The following is an 18,005-nucleotide window of genomic DNA, read 5'->3' as shown; positions in this document are numbered from 1 at the left end:
CACACATTAATTTTTAGAGAAGTTTTAGTTTCATAGCAAAATTGGGCAGAAGGTAGAGAGATCCCATGACCTTCCTGCCCTAACACATGCCAAGCCTCCCCCATAATCAACATCCCTGAGTGATATTTATTACAATTAATGAACCTACATTGATGCAATACCACAGTTTGCACTTGGTATTGTACATGCTAAAGATTTGGACAAATGTATAATGACATGTATCCACCATTATGGTATCATGCATAGTAGACTCCCTGCCCCAAGAAGCCTCTGTATTATACCCATTCATGCCTCCTTCACTAGCAATCACTGATTTATTTTTATTTTATTATTATTATTTTTTTTTTTTACTTTCTCTATAATTTTGCCTTTTCAAAAATGTCATATTGCACAGCCCCGGAATCAAAGCCAGTTCTTGGCCTAGTCCTGTCCTGCAGTCACGTACGTCCTCTTTCCTTTCAACATGACAGATGCCAGTGTGTCCATCATCAAGGACTTCCTGGCAGGTGGAGTGGCCGCAGCCATCTCCAAGACTGCAGTAGCGCCCATCCAGCCAGTCAAACTTCTGCTGCAGGTACAGCATGGCGGCAAGCAAATCACCGCCGATAAGCAATACAAGGACATTATAGACTACGTGGTCCATATCCCCAACGAGCAGGGAGTCCTGTCCTTCTGGCTTGGTAACCTGGCCAATGTCATCCGATACTTCCCTACCCAGGCTCTCAACTTTGCCTTCAAAGATAAATACAAGCAGATCTTGCCGCGTGGTGTGGACAAGAGGACCCAGTTTTGGCGCTACTTTGCAGGGAATCTGCATCAGGTCATGCCACTGGGGCCACATCTTTGTGTTTTGTGTACCCTCTTGATTTTGCTCGTACCCGTCTAGCAGCTGATGGGTAAAACTGGAGTGGAAAGGGAATTCAGAGGACTTGGGGACTGTCTGGTTAAGATCTACAAATCTGATGGGCTTATGGGCCTGTACCAAGGCTTTAACGTATCTGTCCAAGGTATTATCATCTACCGAGCTGCTTACATCAGTATCGATGACACTGCAAAGGGAATGCTTCCAGATCCCAAGAATGCTCACATCATCATCACTTGGATGATTGCACATTCTGTCACTGCAGTTGCTCCGTTGACTTCCTACCCGTTTGACTCTGTTCGCCGTCACATGATGATGCAGTCAGGATGCAAAGGAACTGACATCATGCACAACTGACTGCTGGAGGAAGATCCCTGGTGATGAAGGAGGCAAAGCTTTTGTCAAGGGTGTAAGGTCCAGTGTTCTCAGAGGAATGGGTGGTGCTTCTGTGCTTGTGTTATATGATGAAATCAAGAAGTACACATAGTTTTCCCCTGTGAACAGGCATGTTGTATTATATAACACATCCTGAACATTGTTGACAGGCTCATGGCTGTCTATTTATCAATGGTAACTATTAACTGGTTGAAAATGGGAAGTGATAATATTCATATGACCAGTTTTCTCTTAAAGCCATTTCCATGATGATGATGGGACTCTATTATATTTTTTATTTGTCACTCCTGATGAATAACAAATTTGCAAAAATAAAACTATCTAACATTAAAAAGAAATGTCATATTGTTGGAAGTGTGCAGTATGTAGCCTTTCCAACCAATGACAACTTAACTTTTTTTCTTGTAATATATATTATACGTAAGAAATATTCATTCAGTGCCAAGTCTGATTCAGGTGCTAAATAGGTATTTGGAATCTGCCCTTGTGAAAATTAACATTTTAATTCAGAATAGCAGAAGGATACAAATGTCTAGGTTACTTAACATATTTGTGTACTGCTTGAGACAAGGTTGTGAGTGTGTGTCCCTCACCCAGATAAGTGTACATTGTACCTGCAAGGTGTGATTTCGCACATCTATTATTCCCCCACCTTCCCAATTATTGTTGAGTTTCACTTCCATCTGTGAAAGTAAGTGCTATTTGGTTAGTTCATAGTGAGAAGATTTGGTGTTTTTCCATTTTTGTGATACTTCACTAAGGAGAACAGTCTCCCCCACCCCATCTATATTAATGCAAAAAAATATTTACTTTTTTAATGGCTGAGTGAAATGCCAGAATACAATATGCTACATTTTATTAATCCACACATGAAATTATGAGCACATGGGTTGATTTCACATCTTTGCAATTGTGAATAGTGCTGCGATAAATATCTGGGTGCATGTTTTTTCTGATAAAGTGACTTTTTTTCATTTGGATAAATACCTAATAATGGCATGCTGGATCAAAGGGTAGGGGTAGGTGTATATATTTAATTCTTTGTTCAATCGTCATATGATTTTCCATAGAAGTTGTACTAGTTTGCGGTCCAGCCACAGCATCTGTTGTTTTGAAAGTTTTTGATAAAAGCCATTCTCAACTGGAGTTGAGCAGTATCTCAGTATGTGTTGGATTTGCCTTTTCTGGATAATAAGAGATGTTGAACTTTTCTCCTATGTTTATTGGTCACTAGTCTATCTTCTTTTGGAAAGCTTCTGTGCCTGACTTTTGCCCACTTTTTAATAGTTGTTTGATTTTTTTTTCTAGCTTCTTTGTTTGAGTTCTTTGTAGATTCTGGTTATTAGCCCTTTATCACATAGATATATAGCGTGTGAATATTTTCTCCCATTCTATATATTATTTATTCACTCTATTGATTGTTTTCTTTCTTTTCTTGTAGTTTTCTACTTTTATTTATTTTTAGTTGTTTTTTATTAAATCATATCTTTGTACATTGATGCCTTTATGGGGTTCAGGGTACTGCTTTGATATACAATGTGAAATGCTTACATTGAACTTAGTAACACACCCATCACAATTATACTCATTTCTTAATTGTTTTGAAATGTACCATTGCATCATGCACATTAGGTGAGGTCCCCCCAAATGCCCTCCCCCCTCTCATATCCCCTGTCCCCTCCCCTCTCTCTCCTCTTCCCTTCTACTTTCTGGACTATAGTTGTGTTTTGCCATTTATATGAGTGTGTAGGTGGTTATACATTGATTCATAGTAGTATTGAGTACACTGGACACTTTTCCCCCCCATACTTGAGATACTTTGCTAAGAAGAATATGTTCCAGCTCCATCCAGGTAAACATAAAAGATGTGACATCTCCTTTTTATGGCTGCATGGTATTCCATGGTGTACATATACCACAATTTGTTAATCCATTCATGGGTGAATGGGCACTTGGGATGTTTCCATATCTTGGCTATTATGAATTGGGCTGCAGTAAACATTCTACTGCAAGATAGAATGTCTATCTATTCTAGATAGACAAAAAAATTATCTGTTGCAAAATAATTTTTCATCATCTGGGTATATACCTAGTAGAGGAATTGCAGGATCGAATGGTAGGTCTACTTTTAGTTCCTTCAGTGTTCTCCAAACTTCTTTCCAAAAAGGTCGTATTAACTTGCATTCCCACCAGCAGTGTAGAAGCGTTCCCTTCTCTCTGCATCCTCACCAATATCTGTAGTTTTGGGATTTTGTGATGTGGGCTAATCTTACTAGAGTTAAATGATATCTCAAAGTGGTTTTGATTTGCATTTCTCTGATGATTAAGGATGATGAGCATTTTTTCACGTGTTTGTAGGCCATGCACCTGTCTTCATCAGAGAACATTCCGTTCAACTCTCTTGCCCACATAGAAATGAGGTTATTTATTCTTCTCTTGTTGATTAGTTTGAGTTCTCTGTAGATTCTAGTTATCAGACCTTTCGTGGAAGCATAACCTGCAAAAATCTTGTCCCATTCTGAAGGTTGTCTGTTTTCTTACTGTGTTCTTGGCTGTGCAAAAGCTTTGTAGTTTGATCAGATCCAAGTAATGGATTTTTGGTGTTGCTTCAATTGCCCAGGGGGTCCTTCTCATAAAATATTCTCCCAGGCCAATTTCTTCAAGTGTTTTCCCTGCACTGTCTTCTAGTATTTTTAGAGTTTTATGTCCTAAGTTTAAATCTTTTAAGATTTAAAAGAGAGAGAATTAATATTTGTTAATGGTGAAAGGTGTGTGTCCAGTTTCCGTCTTCTACAGGTTGCCATCCAGTTCACCCAAGACCATTTGTTAAATAGGGAGTCTTTCCCCCACTGAATATTTTTGATAGGCTCGTCAAGGATCAAATGGTGATAAGTAGCAGGGTTCATCTCTTGGTTCTCTATTCAGTTCCACACATCTACTACTATATTTTTGTGCCAGTACCATGCTGTTTTGATCACTATAGATTTATGATATAGCCTGAAGTCTTGTAATGTGACAACTCCTGATTTGTTCTTATTTCTGAGTAACGTATTTGCTATTCAAGTTTTTTCTGATTCCATATAAAACAAAGTACTATTTTTTCAAGTTTTTAAAAGTATGACAATGGTGCTTTAATAGGGATTGCATTAAACCTGTAGATAGCTTTGGGTAGTATGGACATTTTAACAATGTTGATTCTTCCTAGCCATGAGCATGGTATGTTTTCCCATTTGTTAACATCTCCAGCTATTTCTCTTCTCAGAGTTTCATAGTTCTCCTTATAGAGGTCTTTTGTGTCCTTTGTTAGGTAAATTCCCAAATATTTCATCTTCTTTGGCACTATTGTAAAGGTAATAGAGTGCTTGATTATTTTTTCAGCTTGATTATTGTTGCTGTATATAAAAGCTACTGACTTGTAAGTATTTATTTTGTATCCTGAGATGTTGCTGTATTCCTTGATCACTTCTAAGAGTTTTGTAGTAGAGTCCCTGGGATTTTCCAGGTATGGGATCATATCATCAGCAAAGAGTGAGAGTTTGATCTCCTCTGACCCTATTTGGATACACTTGATCACCTTCTCTTGCCTGATTGTGATGGCTAAGACTTCCATTACTACGTTGAATAGCAGTGGAGACAGTGGGCATCCTTGCCTTGTTCCTGATCTGAGTGGAAATGTTTTCAATTTTACACCATTCAATATGTTATTAGCTGTAGGTTTCCTATAGATGACCTCTATTAGTTTAAGGAATGTCCCTTCTATGCCTATTTTCTTAAGAATTCTGATCATGAAAGGATGCTGGATATTATCAAAGATTTTTTCTGCATCAATTGAGAGAATCATATGGTCTTTGTTTTTTATTTTATTGATGTGATGTATTATATTTATAGATTTGCATATGTTGAACCAACCTTGTAACCCTGGAATAAAACCAACTTGATCATGGTGTATAATTTTTTTGATGTGTTGTTGAATTCTATTTGCTCAGATCTTATTGGATATTTTTACAATATTCATTAATGATATAAGTCTATAATTTTCTTTCTTTGTTGGATCCTTTCTGGGTTTGGAGATCAGGGTGATATTTTCTTCATATAATGTCGGGAAGTAGTCCTTCTTTTTCTATGCTTTGGAAAATGTTGTATAATATAGGTACTAGTTCCTCTTGAAAGGTTTGATAGAATTCGGATGTGAAGCCATCTGGTCCTGGACTTTTCTTTTTAGGGAGATTTCGTATTGTTGATGCGATTTCAGTGTTTGATATAGGTCTATTCAAGGTTTTTAATTCCTTCTGGTTGAGTCTAGGAAGGTGGTGTGCTTCCAGGTATTGGTCCGTTTCCTTCAGATTTTCATATTTCTGGGAATGGAGATTTTTATAGTAATCATTGAGGATTTTTTGAATGTCTGAAGTGTCTCTTGTTTTTCTCCTTTATCAATTCTGATAGATGATATTAGAGATTTTACTTTTCATGCCAAATCTTTTTTTTTTTTGGTGGTTTTTGACCGGGGCTAGGTTTGAACCCGCCACCTCCGGCATATGGGACTGGCGCCCTACTCCTTGAGCCACAGGTGCCACCCAAGATTTTACTTTTCTCTTTCTGGTTAGGTTGGCCAAAGGTTTATCAATTTTGTTAATCTTTTCAAAAACCAGCTTTTTGTTAGGTTGATCTTCTGGATGATTCTTTTTTTTTTTCAATTTCATTTAATTCTGCCCTAATTTTGGTTATTTCTTTTCTTCTGCTGGGTTAGGGTTTGCACTGTTCTTCTTTTTCCAGTTTTTTGAGATGTTTCATGAAGTAGTTGGCTTCCTCCCTTTCTGATTTCTTGATGAAGGCTTCCAGTGCTATAAATTTCCCTCTTAGGCCTGGCTTTGCAGTATGCCACAGGTTTTGATAGTTTGTGTCTTCATTGTCATTTTGTTCCACAAATTTGGTGATTTCTTTCTTAATTTCATGTTTGACCCAGCTATCATTCCCGTTACTGTTGAGTTCAACATTAATTCCATGGTGGTCCAAGAAGGTACAAGAAATAATTTCTATACTTTTAAATTTACTGAGGATGGACTTGTGTCCTAGGATATGATATATTTTGAAGGATGACCTGTGGGCTGATGAGAAGAGTGTATATTCAGTTTTATTAGGGTGAAATGTTTTGTAGAGGTCTGTAAAGTCCATGTGTTCTAGGGTCAGGTTTAAGTCTAACATTTCTTTGTTCAGTTTCTTCTCTGAGGATCTATCTAAAACTGTGAAAGAGGTGTTAAAATCTCCAACTATTATATTTCAGGAAGATAGCAAGTTGTTCACATCCATTAAGGTCTGCTTTATGAATTGAGGAGCATTCTGGTAGGGTGCATAAATGTTTATTAATAAAATCTCTTCATGTTGGGTGTTTCCCTTGACAAATATGTAGTGATCTTCCTTATCTTTCTTTATCTTTGTTGGTTTAAAGCCAATTGTATCTGCTACTAAAATTGCAACCCCTGCTTTTTTCTGGTTTCCATTTGTCTGTATTATACAAGTCCATCCCTTCTCCCTGAGTCTATCTTTATCCTTTAATGTAAGGTGAGATTCTTGTATACAGCAAATATCCGGTCTGAGTTTATGTATTCAGTCAGCCAGCCTGTGCCTCTTTAGGGGACAATTTAAACCATTCACATTAATTGATAGAATTGATAAGCCTGGTTGTATTTTGGGTGTCATGATTTTTGGATGTCCAGTGGACAATTTTAATCCTTTCACCACTGTGGAAGTTGAGTTTTGTTCAAAAATTTCTGGGTGAATTTACTTTGGAGGTAGATCATTGCACTGGTCATCGTGGATGATGGGTCTTTAATATTCTGGAGAGCTGGTTGAGTTATGGCAAATTTCTTCAACATGTCTCTGTCATTAAAGTATTTGATTTCTCCATCACAAATGAAACTCAGTTTAGCTGGATAGAGGATCCTGGGCTGGAAGTTGTTTTGTTTTAGGAGACTGAAGGTTAATGTATTAACCATCTTCTTCTGGCTTGAAATGTGTTGGCTGAGAGATCTGCAGTCATTCTGATATTTCTTCCTTTGTAGGTGATGCTTTTTTTTATGTCTGGCTGCTTGCAGAATTTTCACCTTCATCTTAACTTTGGCAAAGTTAATCACAATGTGTGTAGGAGATGCTTTATTTGGATTGAGTCTTGCTGGGGTTCTGAAACTGTCGGCCATCTGAAGTTCTGTATCTCTTGCAATGCTTGGGAAATTCCCCACTAAAATCTCTTAGAGTAGAGCATCTGAACCTTTAGGACCATCCTCTTCTCCTTTGGGAATTCCTATAAGATGAATGTTTGAACTTTTGGAGTGATCCCACAACTCTTTTAGGGAATGATCAGTTTTTGCTCTCCATTTGTCTGCCTCTTTGATTGTTTAGGAGTGTTCGAAGGCTTTGTCCTAAGTTTCAGAGATCCCTTCTTCTGCCTGGTCAACTCTATTACTGAGGGATTCTAATGTATTATTGAGCTCCTCATCTAACAATTTCATTTCCATGAACTCTGCTATCTCTTTTCTCATTATGTCCACATCTTTGGTGACTGGGGCTTTGAATTCATTAATTTCTTAATTAATTTCTAAAGACAACTTTAGAGCTACTCTTGGGAATTCAATTTCTATCTTTTCTTCCATTATTTTTATCTTATTTGTGATCTATATTCTGAATTCAGTTTCTGACATAACTGCCATTTGTCTATGGACAGCATCTTCAGTTGTATCTCCATTGTCATTTCTTGGGAGGTTGATCTACTCTGGATATTCATGTTGCCAGAGTTCTTCTGTTAGGTCCACACCATGTTTATTTTTGACTGTTTGGTTGTTAGAACTGGTAGGGTGAGATTGAATTGGGGTTTCCAGGTAATAGAGATAGCCCCTTACTAAAGTCTAGACTTTGTAATTGTGGCTTATCTCCTACAACCTTACAAAGGCCCTTTTCAGAGTTTTGGCTGGAGACTCTGAGGACTTACTTAGTGAGAATGTGTAGGCTAGCTCTGTTTGCTATCAGCCAACCTCTATCCTATCCTAAGAAACCATATTATTATATTTAAATCTCAACTGTGAAGAGATACAAATGGCTGTGGTGCCTAGCCACCCCCCTTCAGTTCCTTTCCACTACAGAATTTCAAAGGTCAACCTCAGAATGTCCCTGAGTGGACAGGCCCAGACACGAGTTCCAACCAAATTGTCTCAGGCAATGCAAACCCTGTCCTACAGAGAGGGATTCAAGGATAATTCAAACAAAGGGATTCAAAGCACAATTGGAACCATGAATCTACACTCCACCCACCAGACTCAATCCACACTCTTGTCTGCTTCTCTGCTCCCAGGCCCAGTAGAGCAAGGGGCAATGCCCCTGCCCACCAGGCTCAATCCACACAGAGCTAGCCTCTGCTTGCCAGACCAGTTGGAGTCAGGGGACCACGCCCCTCCCCCCTCCCGCGCCCCCTTGCCAGTCTCAGTCCACTACCTGGCAAGCCTCTGTTTACAGGCTCTGTTAAAGTCAGGACACCGGGCCCCACCCTCTGGTCTCTGTCCACACACAGCAAGCCTCTGCTTTCCAGACCAGGTGGAGTCAGGGGACCACACCCCCACCTGCCAGTCTTAGTCCACTGCCTGACAAGCCTCTGTTTGTAGGCTCTGTTGGAGTCAGGGCACCGGTCCCACTCTCAGGTCTCAGTCCACACATAGCTAGCCTCTTCTTGCCAGACCATTTGGAGACAGGGGACCACCCCCTGCCTGCCAGTCTGAGTCCACTGCCTGGCAAGCTTCTATTCACAGGCTCTGTTAGAGTCAGGGCATCACACTCCAACCACAGGTCTCAGTCCTCACCTGGTAAACCTCAGCTCACCAGCCCCACTGGAGGCATTGAGCATGCCCTAGCCCTCAGGTCCTGGTTCACACCCAGTAAGCCACTGCTTGAGGGTTCTGTTGGAATCAGGAGACCCTGCTCTTGCTCTCAGGTCACATTCTATGCCTATGAAGCCTCTGCTCGCAGGCCCAGCAGGGGCTGGGAACCAGCCCTATCTACCAAACTCAGTCCACACTGGGCAATGACTCTCCCACTGTGGGTGCTGTCAGAGCCAGGGGTTCTGCACCCCGTCCTGCCAGACACAGCTCAAACCGAGGGTCAACACTATCACTGGCGCATAGTCATATCCAGGGGACTGCTCCTTCTCCTGCCCAGTGTCCCTTTCTTCCTCTATCCTCTTTCTTCCCTGTTAGTCACAGATTCCATCCTGGTGGTTGGTGGTCCCCAATATGCCCAGGTCTCTCAGGACAAGACCAAACACTCTATGCTCCGCAGGGGGCAGAACCCCAGACCACCAAGTGAGGGGGATAGAGTGGACTTGTGGGGGAAAATATCCATTCAATTTTATGCCTAGTGGGGTGGTGTCTAGGTTCATAAGTGGGACCTCCCTGGAGAAAGAGACCTGGAGTTTAGCAGAACCTCCTCTACAGGGAGGCAAATTGAGAGGTCTTTTGTTCCCTGCTCATTTGCAGATAGCCTGTGGTAGGCCTCCTGCTTGGGGGAGGGATCTCTTGTCCTCTAGTCAGTAGGCTTTTTTACCTGTAATTTGTTTTCTACAATGCTTTTCCTTGGAGTTAAAGCTTGCTGAACTTGTTCTTGGCTCAGCTGTCCATCTTTGGCTTCAGAGAGTGTGATTCCATCCAGTTTTTCTTCCTTTGCTCAGGAGCCTCTGACAAGGGTTGCTACCAGTTGGCCATCTTCTATAAATTGCCCTGGTTCTGGTTCTAAGCAGGAATACTTTCAGTTTTTCCCCATTCAATATGATGTTGGGCTGTAGGTTTGTCATATATGGCCTTTATAATTTTGAGGTGATTCCTATCTATGTCTATTGTGCTAAATGTTCTTATCATAAAATTGTGCTGAATTTTGTCAAATGCTTTTTCTGTGTCTATTAAAAGGGTCATATGGTCTTTGTTTGGATAGCCATGTGGTGGATTAAATTGGTGTGTATGTTGAAGCTTCCTTGTGTCACTGGGATGGAGCCCACTTGGTCATGATAAATTATTGTTCTGATTTTACATGTTTTGGATTAGCCTAGATGGAGAGTTGAAGAACATTCTCCTTAGTAAAGTATCACAGGAATGGAAAAACAAGTATCCAGTACAATCAATACTAATATGAAACCAGTAGATGAGCAAGTGCACACCCACAGGAGAGAAAAACATAATTTAGTCCAAGTGGGGTGAAGGAGAGGATGGAAGGGTAGTGGGAACAGAGAAGGGGCTGCGCAAGCTCTCACTTAATGGGCCCAATGTCAGGGTACATGGCATACCTCCTGAGTGAAACACCTCCTGGGTGAAACATCTCCTGTGTGAAGGGCTGAATACAACTTAGACTTTACCTAACAAACACAATGTACCCTAATCATCTAAACCCTCCTAATTAATCTGAAATTATATATATATAATACACTATATATACACTATACATACACTATATATAATTATATATATATTATATATATAACACACTATATATACACTATACATACACTATATATACACTATATATATACACATATATATATATAGTATAATTTTAAAATGCCTTATGGTGGGCGGCGCCTGTGGCTCAAGGAGTAAGGCGCCCATCCCATATGCCGGAGGTGGCGGGTTCAAACCTAGCCCCGGCCAAAATAAAAAAAAAAAAAAGCCTTATGGTTATTTTATGTTATTTTAAACTGATGCCAATTTAAATTTATCACACAGAAAAAAAAAGAAAATAAATACAAAGAAAGTAAGACATTCTATACTTTATCCCCCACATTCTTTTTGTTGCCTCAACTTCTATCTTTTTTGGTGGCTATATGTCAATAATTGTTGTAATTATTGTTTTTGATAAATTTGTCATTTAGTCATCATGCTAAAAGTACACAATTATAGTAGTAGAGTATTATAAATTTGTCTGTGTATTTATTTTTATCAGTGAGTTTTATTCCTTCAGATGATTTCTGGATGCACCTCAGAGTCCTTTTCTTTTGGATTGAAGAAATCTCTTTCATTTCTTGGAAAATAGGTCTAATGGTGATCAATTCCTTAAGTGTGTGTGTCTGGTAGTGTCTTCCTTTCTCCATCATGTTTTAAAGATAGTTTTGTTGGGCAAAATATTATCAACTGGAAGTTTTATTTTCTTCAGCACTTTTAATAGGTTGTCTCACTCCCTTCTGTCCTGTGAGATCTGTACTGAGAAGACAGCTGCTCGATATATCAAAGCCCCTTGCTCATTTTCTCTGAATGCTTTTATGATCCTCTCTTTGCTCTAGAATTTTGAGAGTCTGATTATTATATGCCTTAAGATAGTTCGATTCGGATTGAACGTGCTTGATGACTTTTGACTTTCTTGTCCCTGAATATTGATATTTTTCTCTAGGCTTGGTAAGTTAGATGTTACTATTCTTTTATTTATTTATTTTTTATTATTTTTCACCATACACTGGTTTTATATACCATTTGACAAATTTTCATCACACTGGTTAGCATAGCCTTCCTGGCATTTTCTTAGTTATTGTGTTAAGACATTTATATTCTACATTTAGTATGTTTCACATGTACTCTTTTAAGATGCACATAGGTGTGATCCCACCAATTACCCTCCCTCCGCCCAACCTCCCCCCTCCCGTCCACTCCCTTTCCCCTCCCCTTTTTTTTTTGTAGAGACAGAGTCTCACTTTATGGCCCTCGGTAGAGTGCCATGGCATCACACAGCTCACAGCAACCTCCAACTCTTGGGCTTAAGCGATTCTCTTGCCTCAGCCTCCCGAGTAGCTGGGACTACAGGCACCCGCCACAACGCCCAGCTATTTTTTGGTTGCAGTTCAGCCGGGGCTGGGTTTGAACCTGCCACCCTCAGTGTATGGGGCCGGTGCCTTACCGACTGAGCCACAGGTGCCATCCCCTTTTCCCTTTTAAATGCACTTTCTCCCTGTATATCTTTCTCTACTCTCTCTTTAAGTTCAGTAACTAGGATTTGCCCTTTGAGGCTGTCTTTTACATCTTTTGAGTAGTTTTCATTGTTTTTCATTCTTTCACATTTACTGCATTGACTGTGTATTTTTAAACAGTCTCCATTTTACCTCACTATTTCTTTCTTCTCTTGGATAACTTTGTTTTCATAAGCTCTGATGCACTTTTCCATTTTTCAAGTGTATTTTTAAGCTCCAGGACTTTTCCTTCACTGTTTATAAGTTATTTCAAAAATTTGTTAAGCCTCTCTTGTAAATCTCCCAAATGCTTCTCTATCTCTCTTTTTTTCTTCTGGAGTTCATTGAGCTTCCTTAAACCAGCTATTTCAAATTCTTTACCTAAGGTCACATATCTTTATCACTACAGAGCTGGTCACTGGCACCTTATTTTATTCTTTAGGGGAGGTCATATTTTCCCTGTTTTTGGTGCTTAAATATTATAGCTGTTTGGACATTGAAGAGTTAGGTTTTTGTTCCAGCCTTTACAATCTGACCTTATTTATTCTTTGCCTTCTTAGGAGGACCTTCCATGAATCCAGAGAGGACTGAATGTAAAGCTGTGATCACTGTAGCCATTTCAGTACTACAGGATACCCTCAGACGAGTTATTCTGCAACTCTCTTTCTCCTGTAAGCAGAAGGACCTTGTAGTTGGAACGGCACTGGCATCACATCCAGAGTAGATGACCTCCCAGACCAGGGTGGTTCCAGAGGTCACCCAAGCCCCATGCTGCTACTGCCTAACTGCCACAGATGTTTATTCATAGCCCAAGGCCACATTAGTATCAGGTGGGGAATGTGGCAGGGAATTGGGTTCATCCTCTCAGGGTGGCAAATTTAATTCTGCTCTGGGGTTGGTCTAGACCTGCTCTGCAGGAACAATGGCCTCAATCTTTGCACTACGGATATTTCTTGCTTTGTAGCATTTTTTGCTCTGAGGTGCTATTCTGTTGTCAGTGTTCACTGTGGGCCTTTACCTGGGTTTGGAGTCAACAGGGGAGACAACGTTGAGGGAAATAATGAGATGTTACACTAATTTAATGCAGGAAGTCTGGAAGCCTAGAGAGGGGCCTACCTTCCTATAATCCCATGTGGCAGACTGAGACAGTGTAGCAGCTTTCTGACTTCTCAGAAACCTTTAATTGATCTCTAAGACAGAGGATATGTACAAAATGTAAAGGTGTCAAAATGGGATTGAAAGAGTCCCAATCCTGCAGGAAGACTGGGTAAAGTGGAATGGGCTGGGTAGAAAGGGGGAGGGGAAAACAAGTTTCATTCCCCAGGGTGAGCAAGCCAGCCTCCCTAATGTAACCCCCCCCACCACCAATTCCCCCCACCAACCCTCTCCCCAACCACCACAACCTCCCCACCCCCTGCCATGTTCAATGGTGTCAGCCCTCCTGCCTACTGATTTTTCACACAGGGATACTTTTAGCAACTTTGCCCTGTCTGGGTGCCTCTGGGCTCATTTTGTCAGCGGTCTTGATGAGCCCACAGGGTTGATGGGTCTGGAGCTTTGCCCTGGATGGAGGCAGAGCACCTGCAGAGAGACCAGCTTACCTACTTTCCACATCCTGTGCATGATTGGATGTTCAGCAGTATCTATGGCTTCTACCAGTAGCAACTTCTCTCCTTCTCACTCTTACCTTCTACTAATTCTGAGAACCAAAACATTTCAAGATATTGACAAATATCCCCTGGAATATCAAATACCTCCTGGTAGAAAGCTACTTGGTTTATAGGAATGTGACACATTGAATACACATATTTTTATTTAAATACAAAGTGATGACTATGTACTGTTTTATATACAGAGGGTACCCAAGAAATGCATGCACATTTTAAAGAAGAAAAAAAAGTGTATTAAAATTGTAATGCCCAATATATACAGATACATTGGATACATTTTCTTCCATTCTTTAGATACTTTACTAAGAAGAATATGTTCCAGCTCCATCCATGTAAACATGAAAGAGGTAAAGTCTCCATCTTTCTTTAAGGCTGCATAACATCCCATGGTGCACGTATACAACAATTTATTAATCCATTCGTGGATTGATGAGCACTTGGGCTTTTTCCATGACTGAGCAATTGTGATTGGTCTACAATAAACATTCTGGTACAAATACCTTTGAGATAATGTGGTTTTCAGTCTTCTGGGTATATACCTAGTAGAGAAATTATAGGATTGAATGGCAGGTTTATTTTTAGATCTCTAAGTGTTCTCCAAACATTTTTCCAAAAGGGATGTATTAATTTGCATTCCCACCAGCAGTATAGAAGTGTTCCCTTTTCTCCACATCCACACCAATATCTCTGGTCTTGGGATTTTGTGATATGGGCTAATCTTACTAGAGTTAGATGATATCTCAAAGTAGTTTTGATTTTCATTTCTCTGATGATTAAAGATGATTAGCATTTTTTCATATGTCTGTAGGCCATGTGCCTGTCTTCTTCAGAGAAGTTTCTCTTCAAGTCCCTTGCCCAGACAGCGATGGGATCACTTGTTCTTTTCTTGCTTATACATCTGAGTTCTCTGTGGATTCTGGTTATTAAACCTTTGTTGGAGACATAACCTGCAAATATCTTCTCCCATTCTGAGGGCTGTTTGCTTGCTTTACTTACTGTGTTTTTGGCTGTGCAGAAGCTTTTTAGTTTGATCAGGTCCCAGTAGTGTATTTTTAAAGCTGCTTCAATTGCCCGGGGGGTCCTACTCATAAAATACATTGCCGAGACCGATTTCCTCAAGGGTTTCCCCTGCACTCTCTTCTAGTATTTTTATAGTTTCATGTCTTAAGTTTAAATCTTTAATCCAGTGAGAGTCTATCTTAGTTAATGGTGAAAGGTGTGGGTCCAGTTTCAGTCTTCTACAGGTTGCCAGCCAGTTCACCCAGCACCATTTGTTAAATAGGAAATCTTTTCCCCACTGAATGTTTTTAATTGGCTTGTCAAAGATAAAATAACAGTAAGTAGCTGGATTCATCTCTTGGTTCTCTATTCTGTTCCAGATATCTACTTCTCTGTTTTTGTGCCAGTACCATGCTGTTTTGATCACTATCAATTTGTAGTATAGTCTGAGGTCTGGTAGCATGATTCCTCCTGCTTTGTTTTTATTTCTGAGTAATGTCTTGGCTATTTGAGGTTTTTTTCTGATTCCATATAAAACGAAGTGTTATTTTTTTTTTTTAAATCTTTAGAGTATGACAGTGGAGCTTTAATAGGGATTGCATTAAAATTGTATATTGCTTTGGGTAGTATGGACATTTTAACAATGTTGATTCTTCCCAGTCATGCACATGGTATTTTTTTCCATTTGTTAACATTTTCAGCTATTTCTTTTCTTAGAGTTTCATAGTTCTCTTTATAGAGATCTTTCACGTCCTTTGTTAGATAATCTCCCAAATATTTCATCTTCTTTGGCACTACTGTGAATGGAATAGACTCCTTAACTGTTTTTTCAGCTTCACTATTGTTAGTATATATAAAGGCTACTGATTTATGAGTGCTGATTTTGTAACCCGAGATGCTGTTGTATTCCTTGATCATTTCTAAGAGTTTTGTAGTAGAATCCCTGGTGTTTTCCAGATATACAAGCATATAATCTGCAAAGAGCGAAAGTTTGATGTCTTCTGACCCTATATGGATACCCTTGATCATCTTTTCTTCCCTAATTGTAAAGGCTAAACTTTCATTACAATGTTAAAGAGCAGTGGAGACAATGGGCAACCTTGTCTGGTTCCTGATCTGAGTGGAAATGATTTCAGTTTAACTCCATTCAATATGATATTGGCTGTGGGTTTGCTGTAAATGGCCTCTATCAGTTTAAGAAATGTCCCTTCTATACCAATTTTCTTAAGTGTTCTGATCATGAAGGGATGGTGGATATTATCAAAAGCTTTTCTGCATCAATTGAGAGAATCATATGATGTTTGTTTTTTAATTTGTTTATGTGCTGAATTATACTTATAGATGTACATATATTGAACCAGCCTTGAGACCCTGGGATAAAACCGACTTGGTCATGATGTATAATTTATTTATAAGTTATTTTGCCTTAGGAGATTAAAAGTCAATGACCACCCTCTGCTGGCGTGAAAAGTTTCAGCAGAGAGATCTGCAGTCATTCTAATATTCTTCCCTTTGTAGGTAATGGATTTCTTACCTCTGGCTGTTTTCAGAATTTTCTCCTTCATATTAACTTTAGTGAAGTTAATTATGATATGCCTGGGAGGTGTCTTATTCGGATTGAGTCATGCTGGGGTTCTGAAACTGTCTGCTATCTGAATTTCAGAATCTCTTGGCATGTCTGGAAAATTCTCTCCCATAATTTCATGGAGAAGGGCCTCTGTGCCTTGCGAGGCCACTTCATCAGTTTCAGGGAGTCCAATGAGGTGGATATTACCCTTCTTCGAATTATCCCAGAGCTCTCTGAGAGAATGATCTGTTTTTGCTCTCCATTTCTCTTCCTCTTTGAGAGTTTGGGAGCATTGAAAAGCTTTATCTTCAGTGGCCGAAATCCTTTCTTCTGCTTGCTCCACTCTGTTACTGAGGGATTCTACTGTATTTTTCAGATCTTTGAGGGCTGCAAATTCTTGCTTCAGTGCATCAAAATCTTTGGTGGTTTTATCTTTAAATTCGTTAAATTCTTGAGACAATTTTTGAACTTCTCCTTGAATTTCTAATTCTGACTTTTGAATTGCTCCTTGAAGTTCTAATTCCAAATTTTTCTACATTCTATTAATCTTGTTTGCAATCCAAATTCTGAATTCGATTTCTGACATCTTGGCCAGCTGTTTATGAATGGGATCTTCAGTTACATCTGCCATATCTTTCCTTGGAGGGGTTGATCTATTCTGGTTATTGATGTTACCAGAGTTTTCCCGCTGATTTTGCCCCATGATTGTTTTACACCATTTGATTTTTCCCCTGGTGCTTTGTTGAGGACCCATACAGTGCTATGGCCTGAGAACCTGGGGACCTGTTTGGTGTGGTGGGGCTAAGTGGTTCTGTCTTGTTTTCAGCTGATGTCTTTCTGACCCTAGTGAAACAATTACTCTGGGTTGAAGTTTCAGCTGTGGAGAAATACCAGCAAATAAACCACCCCACACTCCCACAGGACAGCCTGTTATTTTGATAATTTAAGAAAGGAGTCTCTGGACTCCCAGTCTCCACCTGGTGATTGACAGAACCCTGTTCCTTTCTACAATGCAGGTGTTTCAAATGCCAACATCTTTCATGCCAAATCTGCTGTTTGTTTTGTTTTTCCCAGGCAAGGTTATTTGAGGGGGTATTAAATTAGCTGGATAGTATATCTAGCTAAAACATAACAAATGTGACCTTTCCTATTCTTGACAAAGGCAGTTAAAAGAAGTAGAACATGTAAAAGGAAATTTCAATGTGTAGAAGTACCCAGCTTATTTCTAAAAGGCCTTTGGTGAAAGCCAGGTTGTAGACATGACTTGCCCAAGGTGATGTGAAGGAGGCTCCAGATAAGGAGGGGGAATCTGTGTTGCTGCTGAGCAGTACAGATGGATGACATGCCCCCATGTGAGGCTGTGGAGGATTCATTCTAAATAAAAGACCCTGCAGGTCAGATTCCAAAAACCCAGGTTAATGTTGATGTGGGGTAAGTGTTTGCATTCAGTACTGCACACACTCAGTAGCTGAAGGTATACTTTCATTTATTAATAAAACATCTCTGGTGTTCTTCAACCACCAGGTTTTATGAGCAAGTGGTGAAAGC

At 39.7% G+C, this 18,005-nt stretch overlaps 1 protein-coding gene and 1 pseudogene across 1 annotated transcript in view; both read left to right on the top strand.

Annotated features, from left to right (window-relative positions):
* Nucleotides 1-18,005, top strand: part of LOC128564610 (glycine N-acyltransferase-like protein 1) — a 198,623-nt gene that overhangs the window by 72,319 nt on the left and 108,299 nt on the right. The gene's annotated exons all lie outside the window — the stretch shown is intronic.
* On the top strand, nucleotides 405-1,349 carry LOC128564617 (ADP/ATP translocase 2-like; annotated as a pseudogene).

Source organism: Nycticebus coucang, chromosome 14 (assembly GCF_027406575.1).
Source record: "Nycticebus coucang isolate mNycCou1 chromosome 14, mNycCou1.pri, whole genome shotgun sequence".
NCBI classification, from domain to species: domain Eukaryota; kingdom Metazoa; phylum Chordata; class Mammalia; order Primates; family Lorisidae; genus Nycticebus; species Nycticebus coucang.
Note: the sequence above shows the minus strand (reverse complement) of the source record. Positions and strands in the feature narration are given on the sequence as shown.